General features: G+C 51.7%; 1 long non-coding RNA gene across 1 annotated transcript; it reads right to left on the bottom strand.

Moving 5' to 3' along the window:
* Positions 1-1,094: 1,094 nt before the first annotated feature.
* On the bottom strand, positions 1,095-4,369 carry LOC135325781 (uncharacterized). The gene is made up of 3 exons (XR_010386558.1): positions 4,173-4,369; positions 1,894-2,004; positions 1,095-1,466 (listed from the first exon to the last, which is right to left on the bottom strand). It is a non-coding gene; the product is annotated as an uncharacterized LOC135325781 (long non-coding RNA).
* Positions 4,370-17,471: the final 13,102 nt, after the last annotated feature.

Genomic DNA, 17,471 nt, shown 5'->3' with positions numbered 1-17,471 from the left:
GATCAAATCTTAAAGGAGTCCAAGTTTCCCCTATACGCTCCCAGGAGGCCAAACTGTAAACTACTACAAAAAGTGTCCTACAAAGGGGATTTCATCCGGAGGGGGTCAAGGGGGTCACACCTTAAAATCCAAATTTCCCCTACACACCCTCAGGAGGCCAAACCGTAAACTAGTATACTAAAGATCTCACCATTCACTCCTTCCTCACACTTCGTTCGTCTCCGGCCGCTTCCCTCGCGGGAGGGCGGAACCGCGGATCGGAACTCCGCACTCGCTTCATACTTGTTCGTACGTCTCGTTCACACACAATCGCTCAGCGCACCATACGGTTGTACGATACTCTCATCTCAAGGGATCCTGTCCGTGACACCAATTAGATGTCCCGATCCAGTATCGGGGGGGTTTCGTTACGATCCCAAGGACGAGATTAAGACGCTAAAACCAGTCACATATCGTACAACCTTTTAACTTTATTTTCCACAAAGTGGGGAGAAAAGGTGGGGAAAAGCGAAGGGGAGACGAAGGGAAGAGGGGAACAAGGGTAAGGGGAAAGATAAAGTTGGAAAAGGAGAGAAGAAGCTAGCTACCACCACTCCGAGTCCGATGATGCTCTGCTGACTCCGTTCAAATTACAGCTCAGGCTGGGTGCCTCCGAAGAGGGACCCCGAACAAAGAAATCCCTGGGCAATTATACTTTCCAATCTAAGCTCTCCGCCCCTCACGCAGTAGTTTGGACCAATAGTAATATTTAGGTCTGGGGTCTCCTGCTCCTTATTGGGTCCCTAGGTAGGTTGTTCACTGTTGTGGTTTCTGCTGACAGATGCGTTTTCATTCTTTGGGTCCTGCCCTTATCTCTCAAGGCCCTGACAATTTGTTACTTCCCCAGCAGTGACGGTAGGTGTTATTTCCCAAGGTCCAGACAAAGGGAATATGATCTGGACCCTGAGATAGCCCAGACCCCCCAATCAGCATTGTTTCCACAGCAAGAGGAGGCCCTGCTCCCCAGGGTCCCGGTGCCCAAGCAGGCCTCACTTCAAAGCCTTGACATCCTTCCTCCCAGAGTGTGAGGCATGGGAATGCAAACTGTTGGTAACTCCCTTGTCTTTCCCGCCTGCACCAGCTCTGGGGCCCTTTCTCACTGAACTAGGGAGTGCGGCCTAAGGCTTCAGCAAATTTAGCTACTCATGCTAAGCAAGCTTTACAGAAGTTGTGCTAAGCAGCAGTAATTTACAGTCCAGGTCCCAAAGTCTCTGCCCGATCGTGGTCTGGTTCAGCGCAGGCTTGGTGTGTCCTGAATGGTTGCAGGGAGACCATTTTGGGGGTCGCAGCAGCTCAGTCCTGTTCCCGCCGGGAACAGAGGGCTTGTTCGGGGTTATGGTTTGCTTGCACCTTATGTTCCAAGAAATATTTAAGGCAAAAGTTCATTCATCTGTCCGCCACAGACACCAGAACCAGAGTCGACTAATCTGCAAGTTCCAACAAGTTTAGAAAAAGGGCATCGAGCATCTCTGTCTAAACTTCAGCTGTGTCAACGAGAGGTGAAATATGTGGGTTTGATTTTAAAGGAAGGACACAGGTTAGTTGATCCAGAACGAGTAAAGACAATTCTTAATATGCCTTGTCCTGTAACAAAAAAGCAACTTAGGGGATTTTTAGGAACTGTAGGATTTTGCTGACCATGGATTCCTGGGTTGGGAGAACTTACTAAGCCTTTAGTGCAGGAAACAAAAGAGAGGAGATAGAGCCTTTGGCCTGGGGTCCAGAAAGGGAAAAAGCTTTTACATCTGTAAAAAAGGTGTTGGTTTCAGCCCCTGCTCTAGGGTTACCAGATTATAGCAAACCATTTGAATTATTTGTCCATGAACGACAGGGAGTAGCAAGTGGGGTACTCACCCAAAAACTAGGTCCTCACTGTAGACCAGTGGCCTATTTACTCCACACAGCTGGACGTGGTGGCTAAAGGCACTCCAGGATGCATCAGAGCAATAGCAGCTACTGCAGCTCCTATTAAAAAACATGACCTGTAGTTTTGGGTCACTCATTGACTGTGTATGTGCCATGTGAAGTAGAACTGTTAATGAAGCAATACGCGACTCAAGCACTATCCCCACAGAGAGCTCACTGCTATGAACTGATAATACTGCATGCAGATAATGTGACCTTAAAGAGATGCAATATCTTAAGTCCAGCAACACTACTGCCTCTACTGGAGGATGCAGAGCCGCATCATTCCTATGAACAGGTGGTTGTCAGCTCGAGCAAGCCCCGGGAGGACCTTAAAGAGGAACCTTTGGAGAACCTGGACTTAGTTCCGTTTACAGATGGATCATCCTATTTGGACGGAAGGCGTCACTCAGGTTATCCTGATACCAACATCTTTGAGGTACTTGAGACTAATCCTTTGTCTCCGTCTGTAAGTGCTCAAGGAGCAGAATTAATAGCATTGACCCAAGCAGCAAAAATCAGTAAGAACCTGCGGGTAAATATCTATACCGATTCTAAATATGCATTTGGAGTATTTGATGTAACAGGGATGTTATGGAAAGAACAAGGATTTTTTACGTCATCAGGAAAGAAAATAGCTAATGGAGAAGAAATACGTAATTTGCTGGAAGCAGTCCAACTGCCCCAAAGAAATTGCTGTAATACGCTGCCCAGCCCATACTAAAGACACTACAGAAATTAGTAGAGGAAATGCGTTAGCTGACGCCGCTGCGAAGGCTGCAGCCCAACAACCTCTGACAGAGTGTATGAGGGCAGTTCCAAGGATGAACTAAAGTGAGTGACCAAATTTAATAGACCCCAAAACCATGTATGAAAAGGACTGCTCAGTGGGAGAAAAAAAAACAAAAAACAAAAAACAATGGGAATAGTGGGAAGCAAAACAAAATGATGATGGAATATGGACAATTGGAAGAAAACCAATTCTACCAAAAAAAATATTTAATTACTATAGCTAGGTGGTTTCACGATAAAGCTCACAGTGGAGCCGAGGCAATAGCTAACCAGGTACAGAAACTATGGGCCACTCCAGGAATTTATGCGGCTGCTAAAAGAATAACGAATAGCTGCCTGACCTGCCAGAAGTTTTTAAGTAGCAAACCAAGCTTAGAGTTAGGGGGACAACCATGGGCCTACTTCCCTTTCCAAAAGCTACAAATAGATTATGCGGCTATGCCATCCGCCAATGGGCACAAACACTTGTTAATGATAGCAGATCAGTTATCAGGCTGGGCAGAAGCTTTCCCAACAAGAAAGACTGACGCAGGGGGAGTAGTAAAAGCCTTACTGAAAGAACTCATACCTAGATATAGAGTCCCAGAAGCCACTGATTCAGACAAGGGTGTCCATTTTACGGCAAGCATAATCACTCAATTATATAAATCATTAGGAATAAAAAGAAACCTATGTACCCCTTATCACCCACAATCTTCGGGACAAGTAGAAAGAATGAATAGAACATTAAAAGAAAAAATAGCAAGAATATGCGCACGTGCTAGCCTAAAATGGCCAGAGGCATTAAACTTAGCTCTATGGGATGTTTGAAATGCCCCACGGCAACCCATAGGACTAACACCAGCAGAAATTCTCTTCGGGAGACATTTAGCTATACTAGGGACTTATTATTCTAGCTAAGACCAGCCTGTTAGACGGAGATGAACGACTAACCCAGTATGTTCCAAGTATGCAAAAAAGGTTTGAAAATCTTTAAAATAAATAAATAAATAAATAAATGCTCAATGATATCCACCTGACCATCCAATGATGACATATCCAATGATGACATATCCAACAATGACATATCCAATGATGACCACCTGACATACAAGTGCCTGATATACAGCCTGGGGATGAAGTTTTAGTTAAAGTATTTTCACAAAAATCCAAGTTAAAACCTAAATGGAACAGGCCATATACTGTCATACTATGTTCTTACTTTGCTGTTAAAGTTGAACTGTACTTGTATACGTTAAGAAAGGATGTGTATGTGTAAGAACACTTTGTAATCTTATATTCATAGATGTCATTGTTGTAGATACAAGTAACCATTCAAATACTTGTATTTGTAACTTTACCAGAATCATGGGATGTGATTTTAATTATTCCGCTCCTATTACATCTTATCAGTTGTTACAATCTAATTATACATTAATTCAAAACTTACTACCTACCCCCATTGGAATGAATCTCACACTGGTGAAGAAACGACTACAACATGATGACCTGCGTCGACTGCTAGAACGCATCCAAAACAGTGGACAGGAAGCTCTAATCACTGTTCATCATGATGCAGAAGAGATACACCACATCTTGGAAAGGCTAAAAAGGGACGGAGAACATCACGGCTGGGAAACTCTCCTCGGATGGTCACCATCTGCAACAGGGATTTATAATCACGTCGCACCCAGTAGTAGTTGTGTTAAGTTTAACTGTGTTATGCCTATTACTTACGATCATATTATACATAAGATTATGGAAAGTGATAGTACGCCTCGAAAGGCTTCAAGAACTCCGTTTAAAGGATTAGCAGGGATGCTTCATAAAAACAAAGGGGGGACTGTTAAAGAATACTGAGCTGAAACTGTCGAGAGATAGCTGCTTAGCACAACTTTTATAAAACTTGCTTTGCATGAGTAGCTAAATCTGTTGAAGCCTTAGGCCGCGCTTAGATAAAATAATGAACTTTCACCTAGTTCAGTAAGAAAAGGGGCCTGAGAGCTGGTTCAGACTGGAATGATAAGGGAGTTGCAAGCAGTTTGCATTCCTGTGCTTCACACTCCAAAAGGCAGGATGTCAAGGCTTTGAAATAAGGCCTCGTTGGGCGCCAGGACCCTGGGAAACAATGCCTCCTCTCACTGCTGAAACAGTGTTAATTTGGAGGGTCTGGACTATCTCGGGGTCTGGATTATATCCCCTTCCTCAGGACCTCGGGAGATAACACCTACTGTCACTGCTGGGGCAGTGCTAATTGCTGGAACAACACCTCTCTGTCAGGGCCTTGAGAGACAAGGGCGGGACCCGAAGAATTAAGACACATCTGTCAGCAGAAACCGCAACAGTAAAGATAAACAGCCTGCCTAGGGACAGGGATCAGACCCAAGAAGGAGCAGGAGACCCCAGACCTAAATATTACTATTGGTCTGAATTACCGCGTGAGGGGTGGAGAGCTTAGATTGGAAAGTATAATTGCCCAGGGATTTCTCTGCTCGGGGTCCCTCTTCGGAGGCACCCAGCTCGAGCTGTAATTACTGCACGCGTGTCATTAAAACGTAATTCTTTAATTTGCTTTGATTTGGCTCTGAACTTTTCTGCGGGAACCTAGGGTCGGGCCCTGTTATGGTGGCCGACAAGCCTAATTTCCATAACACCTGGGAGGAGGGAGGTGTAACCCAGGCCATTCCCGTGTCACCAGAACACCAAGGGTGTTGTACGCAACCCCAGGCCTCCGGGATTTGGAGCCATAACACCCTGTGGGGGTCAGGGACACTCGACCGCCCCAGGCTGGGGCTGGGCTCAGCGCACACTTACTGGGGCTGGACCGTCTCCAGCTTGGCTGCTGCTTTCTTCTCTTCCACGGGGTGGGGGGAGGCTTTTCCACCTCTCCCTGTGCTCCTTTCTCCTGGGCTGGGCGGCAGGGTGGGGAGCCCAAGTCTCTTTACGGCCAAAGTCCTGCCAAGAAGGAGCGACTGACTGCCTGCAAACCAGACCGGGAAGAGAGGAGCCCTTTCCCAGAGGCCCTCTGGCAAGCACCCGGCAGCAGGAGCTGGGCAGCCAGGAACCTCTCCACCACAGGCCCCCAGGGCAAGGGCAGGGTGGGAGCAGGGCTTCACTGCCATTCCCAGCTGGCCCTCTGCTTTCCTGCTGACATCACTGACAGCATGGGAAATGGGGAGGAGGGAATTGCCATTTGCAGGGCAGGAACTTCCAATGAGCTCCTCGCTAGGTTTGGCAGGGCACACCAAGCGATCCGAACCCTTCTGGACTCAGGTTTTACCCACAGCTTCAGGCCTCACTGCCCCACTGGCTGTTTCCCCAACCCCCGGCAGCCCAGCAAGGGGGATTTCATAACACCATGACTTTTCCTCAGGAGGACACCCCTCTGCTGCTTGGCCTTTGGCTGCTGCAGCACTCATGGAAAAACACCCAGCAGGATTCACACAGCCATTAGTGGGGCAGGAACTACTGCTTTCCTTCCCCAAATGCTCCTACCAGGTGTGCTCTGCTCTCAGCTGTACTTCTGCTCCTGTCAGCTCTGGATCCTCCCAAATGCTGCAAGAAGCTTCCCTGGGGTGGAGGTCTTTCTCCGGGGCCAACTGTTAGGCAAAGAACAAAAAGAGGCCCTGCCTTTTGCAGGCAGGTGAGAAGAGAGCTTTCCGCAGCATCTGCATCCTGAGCTGACTGCAGCACAGTTGGGACCAAGAAGGAAAAAAAGCAGTGAGGTGTACGCTGTTTGTCTGGCAGGAGTCTGCGTGGAGCAAGAGAGGCAGGTAGGGAGGAGGTGAGAAGCTGGTTGCAGAAAGACAGCAAATGAGGCATGAGGACTCCAAGGAAGAAAGGAGGGGCTGGGGGAAACTGCAGCGGGGGTATCTTCCAACAGTGAGCGTGTGGATGCATACGCATGGCAGTGAGGCTGAGCTGCAGTCCCAAGCTCATGCTGACAGCCTCGGAAAAGCCAGCAGACTCTCCACCGGTCTATGCGCAAAAGCCTTGGAGGGGCTGTGTGAAGTAAGGAGGGAACAAATTGCACCCTAGACACTAAGTGCTGGGCAGGGAAGGGAGATGCAATTGTAATCCAGCACTAGCTGGGTGGGAGTCCTAAGACCACGGGTGGTAATTAGTCGTGCTGCAGTTGCAAAGTGTCCCACTGACTGAGCAGCAACACTGCCCCCAAGGCCAGAGGACCTCCCGCCCTCGGCTCCGTGACGGAGAGGATGGCCGTTGTTCTGAAGGGTGTCCAATGGGGCCGGTACCTGAGCCGGCTCTGGAGCCTCCCCTGCACACCAGGCTTCCCACGCAGCCCATTCGGCCTCTGCTTGTTCCTGCCGCTCTCTGTACAGGGAGCCCAGGCTCTGCCTTCGGTCCCACTGCGCGCACAGCTCGCCGCTTTCCTGCAGGGCCATAGAAATGCCACAGCACACACGATTAGTCTCAGCTGCCGCCAGGGGACGGCTTTCTGCAGGTCGTACCCTCACTCCTGGGCTCTCTCTTCAGCCGGCCTGTCGCCAGAGTTTGGCTCCGGAAAGGTGAGGAGGCCTGAAGTTACGCCAGGCTCCTCCCTTCACTGCACACACCACTGAGCGGTCTGGGAGGACCAATGATCTCAACTACCAAGGGTCTGGAAAAGACCTGCGCATTGCCACAGCCTCAGAATGCAGCAGGTCCTGCTGCTAGAGCCAACAGTGCCCCAGGGAAGTGTCCGTGGCTGCTTCCTGCAAGTACAGGAGGCAAGGACACACTGGAAAGGTAGAGCAGGCCTTCAGCCCACTAAGAAGATCTGAAGGAAGGAAGAGCAATGGTCAACGGAAGAGCGCTTAAGGGATCTTGGCAGAGTCGGTATGTGCACAACGGGGCTCTGGCACCGTTTGCAACAGCACAGTCATTACAGCAACCCAGGGCATGTACCTGCAACAGTCTCCAACAGCCTTCAGGAACAGCGAGAGCAGCCGTGGACCTGGCTGGAGGAGGTAGGTGCTGCTTGCCAGCCTCCTTGGTCCTGGGGGAGCTGCCTGGACGCTGTGGGAGCAGACTACAAGGAGACAGCAGGAGGAGTTGGCATGAGCACAGCAGGACGTTGTTCTGTGCCCCGCGCGCCCATGCTGGGCTCCTGCCTCTGCAGTGGGAGGCAGTTCTGCCAAAGATGCAGCTGTATTTCACTAATCACAAAGCAGATCCTCGCTACGACACAGGGGCAAGCCCAGCTTTGAATCTCGCTTCTTACCACGCCACGGGCTCTTCTCAGAGCTGAGATTCTTCTCCAGCAGAAACACCTTGTCCACCCGAAACACTCGTCTCCAAACATGGAAACTCTTCTTATCCGCATCACGCAAGTAGTTTTCCAGAACGGACATGTTACCCACGCCTGCTAGCTGGACAGTCTGAAAACAGGAGAGCAACAAAGGAACAAAAGCAGGGCTTTCACACACACAATAATGAAGACTAGACTTGTCAGGGCACACTAAGGGTGATCTCCAAAGGGGCAAGATGGGGCGCTTTGCAGGAGAGCCTTGCACTCTCCAGTCTCCCCCTCTCCCACTCCTTCACCTCCCACCAGCTGAGAGTTGACGCACAAACAGGGAAAAACCCCCGGAGCCTCAGAACCTCCAAGGAGGGACCACACCTGGCAGAAACTCTCCACAGCATGCCACCATCTCTGGCGGGTGGTTCCACCCTGCCACGAGCAGCTAGAGAAGGCCCCAGAGGACAAACCCCACACTCTGCTTCTCCAGCTGCGCTTTGCTTCTGCTCTCCAGTGAGGGAGAGCTTGCTCTGGGCAAAACTGCCACCTGCAGGCTCCTGCTGGGGCCTGGCTTCTGCTTTCCCAGGCAGGCAGGAAGAAGGCTGCTCTAATGGCAGCATGCAAGCAGGAGCCAGCACTCATCAAGGTCGGAGGGATAATGAGGAAATGAGCCCCACCTCCTTCAGCAGCAGCGCTTGGCGGTAGCACTCACACACGCTCTCCCAAACTTTAGCCATATCTGGGCAGCAAGAAAAACACGGGCTCTGCCTGAAGTCAACAAGCTCACCACCATACCACCCGCTCCAAAACAAGCAGACACAGGCAGCACCCACCACCACCACCACCATCCCCAAGAGCACCCGCACAGCGGGCGGCTGCAGAGCTGACACGTTAACTGACTTCCAGCCAGAAGCCCTCCGCTGGCTCCACCAGAGCTCTGGAGACAAAAGAAGGACAGAAGAAAGGCTTGCCACAAGGGCTTCCTGCCAGCCAGCAGGCCAAGGCGTCTCCGACGCCAGAGCCTCTTCCCCCGCTCTGCAGGCACCAGCAGAACCGGGGCGAGAAACCAGGGGCCGTGACTGCGCTTCCCAACACAAAGCCAAGCTCCGCAGCAGGAATCACAGGCTCTGGCAAAGCAAACGATCCAGCTCTCACACGGGCGTTTCCAAGAGCCTCTCCAGAGCCCGGCAGCAGCACCAGGACACCTCAGCCTTCTGCCAACAGCACTCCTGTCCTTTCACAGCCTCCTCGCAAAGCCGGACCCTCTCCTGGCAAAAACTGCCCCTCCGTCCCCAGCCCGGCAAGAGCACAGGCCTCTGCCCACCGGCACCTCGCGGGCTCGCGGAGCTCCAGGCCTTACCTGCCTTCCGGAAACGCACAGGCTGCCGAGACAGCGACGGCAGAAGCGGAGCAAGGCAGAAACGGGCCGGTTCCGCGCCGTCGCCCCCAGCTCTGACGAAGCCCCTCCGCGCTCAGAAAGGCTTTGGCCCAGCTCAAGCCGGCCGCACCCCCGCCCCACAACGGCACCTCCCGCCCCGACGCTCCGCCCCCCGCCCCTCCCTGCTGCGCGCTCCCCATTGGCTCCGGCGGCGCGTGGCCTGCCGGGGCTGCACAGGCGGGAGGGGAGGGGAGGGGAGGGGCGGGGCGAGGCGAGCAGGGCAGGGGCGGGGCGAGGCAGTGGGCGTGCGCGTGCGCAGCGCGGGGCCCCGCGGCAGAGCGCCCCGGGCAGGGCGGGCGAGGGGCGGGGCTGCGCGCGTGCGCGGAGGCCGCAGGCGCTGGGGAGGCAGCAGCAGCTGCGCGTGCGCGGCCTGGGGCCTGGGCGAGGCGTGGGGGGGGCTGCCGAGGTGCTGCCGCGGGGGCAGCGGCTGCCCTGGAGAGACCTTGCCGTGTCTCTGCCGGAGATGATCCCCGAGGGCCTGGGGAGGGAGAGCTGCGGGGCCCGGAAGGCCGCGCTGGGCGCCGGAGGCCTGTGCAGGGCCGGCGGCCTCCCCGAGACTGGTGTGTGGCAGCCAAAGCCTCTTCTGCCTGTTGCTTGCTCAGCGCGGAGCCCGGCGTGGAAGACCCTGGCCAGACTCGAGCGAGGAGGAGAGAATCAGGAGCTGCCCGTTCTTCCCGTGCTTCAGAGGCCTTATTTTGGGGGGCTTCGTGCAGCCCGGCAGGCGCTGGGTCTTCTCCGAACGGCTTGTCAGGGAAATTGTGTGGCTTTTCCTCCCTCCTTTGCTCTCTGCGAGCGCCCGTGTGGCCAGGGCCCTGCGGAGGTACCGTGGGGGCTGGCCCGAGGGGAGGTGGTGTGTGCGCGGAGGGAAGAGGAGAGGATGCGCTCTTTCTGCTGGCGGCAGGAGAGGCCCCGAGTCCGTGGAGTGAGCTGGGCTCCAGGCGCTGTGTCCTGGCCGGGTGCCTCTCCCCACGGGCAGCACAGACCATTTCAGCCTAAAGCCCGAAATCTTTTGGTCGAGGAAGCCTGAATGAGCCGGTGAGTTGATGCTGATTTCTGCTTCTGCCGGAAGCTGTCGAATGAAACACGCTCTGTCTGGAAAGCAAGGAGGAAAAAGAGGAGGGCAGAAAGGCCCTTGTGGCAAGTTCTTGGCTGCAGTGGCTTTGTAAGGCTTGTGTTGAAGGGAAAATGTGGGTTGAAAGTGTGCGAGAGAGGCTTTAGTGTGCCAGTGACTTTCTTAGGTGCAGCCTGCGCTCCGTTCTCCTCGGGGTGACCGTTGTAGCGTCTGGCTGTTTGCAGGAATGGCGGATGCTGAATTCCTTGTGCGCCCTTGGGTGCCCTGTACTTAAATTCATGCTGAATTTAGACAGGACTCTTAAATGCTGCCTTTGTGACTGTTTGGGGCGTGCGTATGGTTTTTTGTTTGTTTGTTTTTCTGGTGGCAGAGCTTCCAAAGCAAGTAAGCGACCTGCATCTTTTCTGGGCAAGCCCAGCTCCCTTGTTTCTGTCAAGTTGGTTTCTTTCCTGGAGCTTCTGCAGAAAGCTGCAGGCATGTAACTTTTTCAGGTGTCCTGAATTGTGCCCTGCAGAGAGGTCAGGAGTAGCTGGATTGCTGACAAACTGTTTTCTTCTCTCTCCAGCAGTTTGTTAGAATGCCATGTGCACACGTCCACTGTTGTCCCCATGATTTTTTTTGTCATCCTGTTTGTTCTGTAAATGCCAGTTCCCAAGTACTTCTGTTACGCGTCTGTGACATGATTCTGCAAAGCTAACAGTTTTGTACCCATTTTGGCGTAGGTCCTGGAATGTGGGTTGAGCATGTTTTGTGGTCCAAAATGACAAGCTGTGCTTGTGAGTCAGGAGCAGCGTCTGTTCCTGCCGAATGACTCCCTGGGTCCAGTGTGGAGTCTCGCAGTGAAACCCCCAGCAGATGCTGTGCTTCAGTCCTCACAAACTTCCCATGCTATTTGGAAGGCCAGTTTGTGGGAGGTGCTGCTTCCTACTCAGCCCGTCAGCGTGAGGACTTTGTCTGCATTATCACCCGTAACCTGAGAGCCCCGTACATCTAATTGTCCTGGAAAGATGCCTTGTGGTTTTTCTCTTAACACTCCCTTGTCCGTCAGTGCAGATCTCCAACGTGGTGATGCTTGGGGTGCAGAGTGGTCTCAGAGAAAGGATCTGGTCAGGTACAGAGTCTCTTCTTCCCATCCTGGCTTGAATGCCTTTAAAGCCCAATGAGCGTGAGCGAAGCGTGAGTGTCGGTTGGAGGTCTGCCCGCTGCCAAGGCGGATCTTTGTGTCACGTTGTGCTCTCTCAGATTTACGGGACAGCGTACTTGTGAAGCAAACTTTGCTTTTATGAGCTTATTAGGTAAAGAAATGAAAAAGCAAAGAAAGGGTTAATCCTTCCTCTGTACGCTAGCCTAAATCATTAATTCTGTAGTTACTTAATTGGATGGTTCACCGATTGGTTAACTTGATAGTTTGTTAATTCACGTGCTTATGAGCAAAAGAGTTACCTAACCGACAGTGAGGGTGCTCATCCTCCCTCCCCCGTCACGGTGTGGGCGTCCCCTGAATTGCGCCGGGATGCACAAGCGCCTCAGCAGTCCGGCCGCTGCTGGCTCCGCTTCAAAGGCTGTTGGGGTGAGCTGGTGTATTTGCACCTCCCAGCTCGGAAGTCTGGTGCCTGCCAAGCCTATTGGTTGTTTGGGTTGCCGGGTAAGGATTTCCTTAATTCCCAAGAGTGTGGGTCTTCTCAGGTGTTAACAAGGAGTTCCTTAAAAACCTACAAGGATAGCAGACCTGGTTCTCTTTGTCCTGGAGGAGCTGGCGTGTGCGTTGCTCTGGCTTTAGCCTAATGGTGCTGCTGCCAGCATGCATGAGGCCTTGAGATGAGGCATGTTTTAGGCACAAAGCCAGAGCAGGAGTGGAGTGAACAGTCAGGACTTTGGTGACAATGCAACTCCTGCTTGTTTGGGAGGAGAAGGGGGCCTGTGTAGGGGCATCTTCAGTGTCTGTGTATTTGCTTGGTCTTCAGAGTCTGTGTGGCTTTCATGATAACTGCTTTCCAAACGGGGATGGTCACTTTCCTGCCTAGCCTCTGAAAAGGAGGAAGTGAACATCTTGAAGGCTTTCCTTTGTAAGTCTGTGTGCTGGTCTTCAGCTTGAGTGATCTAACTGTCCTTGGATGCAAGTGTGGTTGCAAATGTTCCTTTTTCCCTTGCAGGATAACAGCTAGCTTGCAGCATTCCTCCCAAGGAGGTCACCAAGTGCTTTAGAGAGGAGGTGCTGGTGGCTTCCCCATGTTCCATGTAGTGAAGCTGCTCGAGAGCAAGAAAAGGTCTCTGGGCAAGTGTGGAGGGAAGAAAGTCAGAGAGGAGCCCAGCTCTTCCTTCTCTCCCACTCTTGCTGCTCCAGAAGAGTAGTGCTGGAAGCTGATGTGCTGTCTTCCCTTGTTCATGTGTGCAACGGAGGCTCCAGGCAAATTCAGCTCTGCAGAAAGCCGTTCTTAAGCAGGAGGTGGATTCATCAGAACTGAACGTGACGACTTTGATAGAGCCTGTTTCTCTGCTTCTCTTGAGCTTTACAGACTAGCAGGAAATGCTTGTGACCAGCAGAAGACTCTCGGGACAGAGCCCTGAAAGAGGCCAGTGCAGGGGTAAGCTTGTGTGTTTATTTCTCCTTTGTTTAGGGAAAGCCGACTGAGTGTTTTCAACCATAAATGTTTGCCCTCTGCCGTGTATGTTGTTGAGTAAAGAGCGCTCTGTCATGCCAGGTTTTTTTCCCAGGGGAAGGGGGAGCCTTCTTCAACAGATGGTGCTTTGACAGAGGTCTCCTGCTGACATTTTTTCTGTGCCTGTGCCCGTCGGAGCACTCCGCTCTCTGCCGTTTTAATTCTTTGCCTCTTACCTGTGGGGTAACGCTTGAAGGCGCACAGGGCACCAGCTCAGCTGACTTCCAGGACAAGGTTGCAATGCGTGTTTAGTCTCCTCTTGCATGTCTCGTGAGAAATGTGGTGCGCCTCTTGGATTTTCAGCTGTGATAAGGCCTGAGATGAGAAATCCAGGCTTAAGCGTGGAAATGAGAATTCTTCTTCTCAATCTCAGCTGAAGAGAGAGCTGTGTAGGAGGCTTTGCTGAGCTCCTTAGTGCTTGTGTATACTCAGCCAACACTGTGGCTCTCTTGCCTCTATTTGGCTTTGGACTGAGTAGCACATGGGTGCCCAGTTTGAAAGTGGCCATCCCTCCACAGGCACTTGGGAGTTTGGGAAGGGCGGAATTTGCTGGTTGATGTGTTGTGTGTACAAAATATCTTTCTTGCCCTTTTGTGTGTGAGCAAGACTTTTGTCCTTGCCTGCTAGTCAAGCTGTCTGTCCTTGCTTGCTCCAATCCGTTTTGGAAAGGACGAGCAAAAGAAGGGTTTATTGAAGCCTGCAGCGTAATGCTGGTGGTCTGAGGGAAAAGGGTGTTTTCTGAATTCTGTGAACCCAGCCTCAAGCAAGAAGGAGGGGCTATTGCAGATGAGAGTCTTTCATGCTAACAGGCCCATGTTTTCTTTGCCTTCCTTAAGCAGACTTGGATGCCAGCTTCCGTATTGCAACGAGTCAGCTGCTCGACAGGGAGTTGTGATTGCCTCAACTGCTGCGTAGTGACATCCATTCCCCCCTGTGTTGTCAGCACAGTTGCCTTTGAAGCTCACCACCTTCAAGAGCTCCCAGGCTCCTGTGTTGTTGGGTGCCTTGGTGTGGAGAATGCCTGCTGTGGTTGGCTTGGAGGTGAGTGTTGGGAGGGCTGCAGCCTGATGTGGGAGAGGAGGGTCTTGCTGTTCTTGTGTTTGTTCCTCAGCCATTTGCTTGTGTTTGCTAGTGCTCCTGTTTTCTGTCAGCTTCCTCTCTTGCACCTGTGAGCACTGCTGTGAAAACAGATTGAAACAACCCTGCCCTCCCCAGTTAGGACTCTGAAAGAAAAAAAAATCCCAAAACCCAAAACCAGGCTGCTGTTGCTACCTGGGCAGCAAACTGTGGAAGCCAGTGATGCAGTGCTCTGAAACACTCGTGCTGTTTCCAAGCTGTAGCTTGACAGGCTTTAAGAGGCCTTGTTTCAGCTGACTGCTGCACACAGGTTAGTGTGCTCCGGACTTTGTGTTCCTGAGCCCTTTCCCCTGTGACTGTGTTTTTCAGGCCCTGGTGAGAGGGGTCCTTGCTGCCTGTGAGGAAGGCAAGCCAGAGGAGATGAGGAGCAGTGCTTCCAACCTCAGTGTCACCTGTGAGCGCATCCACAGGCTGAAGGAGCTTGGCTGGCTGAAGGCTGAGGTAAACCTTGCTGCAGCACAGTGGTGTTCTCCTTCAGTACATCTTGAAGAATACCCCTGGATGGTGTATGTGAGTTTCCTTTTCCAAATTCTTTGCTGACCCCTTGTGGCGGACAGATGAGTGAACTTTTGCCTTAAACATTTCTTGGTACATAAGGTGCAAGCAAACCATAACCCCGAACCAGCCATCTGTTCCCGGCGGGAACAGGACTGAGCTGCTGCGACCCCCCAAAATGGTCTCCCTGCGACCACCTGGGACACACCGAGCCTGCGCCGAACCAGGGCATGATCGGGCAGAGACTTTGGGACTAGCACAACTTTTATAAAACTTGCTTAGCATGAGTAGCTAAATTTGCTGAAGCCTTAGGCCGCACTCCCTAGTTCAGTGAGAAAGGGCCCCAGAGCTGGTGCAGGCCGGAAAGACAAGGGAGTTACCAGCAGTTTGCATTCCCATGCTTCACACTCTGGGAGGAAGGATGTCAAGGCTTTGAAGTGAGGCCTGCTTGGGCACCGGGACGCTGGGGAGCAGGGCCTCCTCTCGCTGCTGAAACAATGCTGATTGGGGGGGGGGGGGCGTCTGGGCTATCTCAGGGTCCAGATTATATTCCCTTTGTCTGGATCTTGGGAAATAACACCTTCTATCACTGCTGGGGAAGTAATAATTTGTCAGGGCCTTGAGAGATAAGGGCAGGACCCGAAGAATGAAAACACGTCTGTCAGCAGAAACCACAACAGTAAACAACCTACCTAGGGACCCAATAAGGAGCAGGAGACCCCAGACCTAAATATTACTATTGGTCCAAACTACTGCGTGAAGGGTGGAGAGCTTAGATTGGAAAGTATAATTGCCCAGGGATTTCTTTGCTCGGGTCCCTCTTCGGAGGCACCCAACTCGAGCTGTAACTACTGTATGCATGTCATTACAATTTATTTATTTAATTTGCCTTGATTTGGCTCCGAACTTTTCAGCGGGAACCTAGGGTCGGACCCTGCTCGAGTTGTAATTACTGCACGCGCTTCGCTAAAATTTACACCCAGGGTGAAAAGGACCAACAGGACGCCGCTGGATCCACGGGTGGTGATATCTCTTTCTCTCTCCCCCTTTTTCTCTCTCTCTCTCTTTCTCTCTCTTCTCCCCTTTGCCTTTCCCCACCTTTTCTCCCCACTCCGTGGAAAATAAAGTTAAAAGGTTGTACGATATTTGACTGGTTTTAGCGTCTTAATCTCGTCCTTGGGATCATAACCAAACCCCCCCGATATTGGATCGGGACACTCCTCCCACTGCAGCTCTCCGAAGTATCTGTGTTCAGGTTGTGGTTTTCAGCCTTGAAGGGCGCAGTATTTCTGAAAGCGCCTGTCCTTCTTGTCTGGTGCTACTTCCTGGCATTAGTCAAGTGTTGGTGTACTTTTCCTTTGGTAAAGCAGTGTTGTATTTTTCATCTCGAGCCTGCATTTCATTATACAGATCACCAATTGCTACGTGAAATTTGTGGTGTAAAGAAAGAAGGAAGGCTAGCCAGCGGTTCATGCTTTGGGTACTTTCATCTATCGCAAAGTAATTTCTGGGGGCTACGGAGCAATAAGAAGATGGAGCGGAGGAGTGTATGTCTCCCAAGAGGACGGCATCTTAGTGCCCACTCTCTTGAGAATGCGCTGAGCACTGGTGGTGAGTCAAACCGGCTTTTCTTGAGCGCTTGCTTGTGAGGAGCACCAGCAAGTAAGGATAGTCCAATTTGATTTTGTTTGGATTGCAGCCCAAGGTTGTGCTGTGTCGCATTTAACAACTCTGTCTTAAGAACGGGTCCGAGAGAAGACCAGGAAATCCTTTGATGCAAGGGGAGCAAAAGGCGGCAAGCTTTATGAAGCTTTGCTGTAAGTAACTGCTCAGCCAATGCTTTTCTGCTTTGATCCCCCAAGAGGATTTCTCAGGTTCTCTCTGTTTAACACAGGATTAGATGTTGTTGCTTTTCTGCTCGATGCAGACCAGCAATCTCTGGGATTGCCTTGCTGCAAGTCGGAGGTACTGGGACATGAGTTCTTGATCTCGTCGTGCTTTGTGCCCTCTGTGTGGGGTCTTGGATGCCTGGGTTCTGCCACCTTCCCAGTCTACTCAGAGCCAAAGCTTTGCTGTCAAATAAATGGTAGCCTCTGGCACAAATGTGTGGACTTTAGAGAGCAATTGGTAAAGCTAGGCTTTTGAAGAGAGGGAAGAATGTGAAGGAAGTGCTTCCTAGTTGCAGCCTGACTGTAAGAGGAAGCGTGCTCTCCATGGGAGGCATTGCGTTCTTCCAGGAGCTTTGTAACTCCTGCTGGCTGCCCTTGTCCCCACTTCAGGAGCTTCCAAATTAGTGCAGCTCTTCAGTGTTAGCAAACATTTCTGTGTGTATTAGCTGGCATAGCACAAATCTCTAGCTAACCTGACAGGAGCATGTGCTTTCATGGCCATGTCTGTTTGAGTGGTTGGGTCTTCTTGACCAATAACCATGAGGTGACAGGCTGTCACTGTGCATGTAAAGGTAAGATTTGGGGCTTTTCTGCCCCAGATGCTTTACGTGCCCTGCAGTGAATATCCTGTGACACTTTATTGCCCAGCCAGGCAGTGTCCTTTGCTTCTTTCTGTTGGCCTGAGATAGGGAGATAAGTGAGTGTGTGTGTGTGTGTGTGTGGGGGGGGGGGGGTTGTTTGTTTTTTTGCTTTGTTTTAAGCAGCCACTTGCTGCCAGAAGAAAGGAAGGCACAAGGGCATCTGGGGCTGTCTTCTTCAGAGG

Source organism: Dromaius novaehollandiae, unplaced genomic scaffold, assembly GCF_036370855.1.
Source record: "Dromaius novaehollandiae isolate bDroNov1 unplaced genomic scaffold, bDroNov1.hap1 HAP1_SCAFFOLD_257, whole genome shotgun sequence".
Taxonomy (NCBI): domain Eukaryota; kingdom Metazoa; phylum Chordata; class Aves; order Casuariiformes; family Dromaiidae; genus Dromaius; species Dromaius novaehollandiae.
Note: the sequence above shows the minus strand (reverse complement) of the source record. Positions and strands in the feature narration are given on the sequence as shown.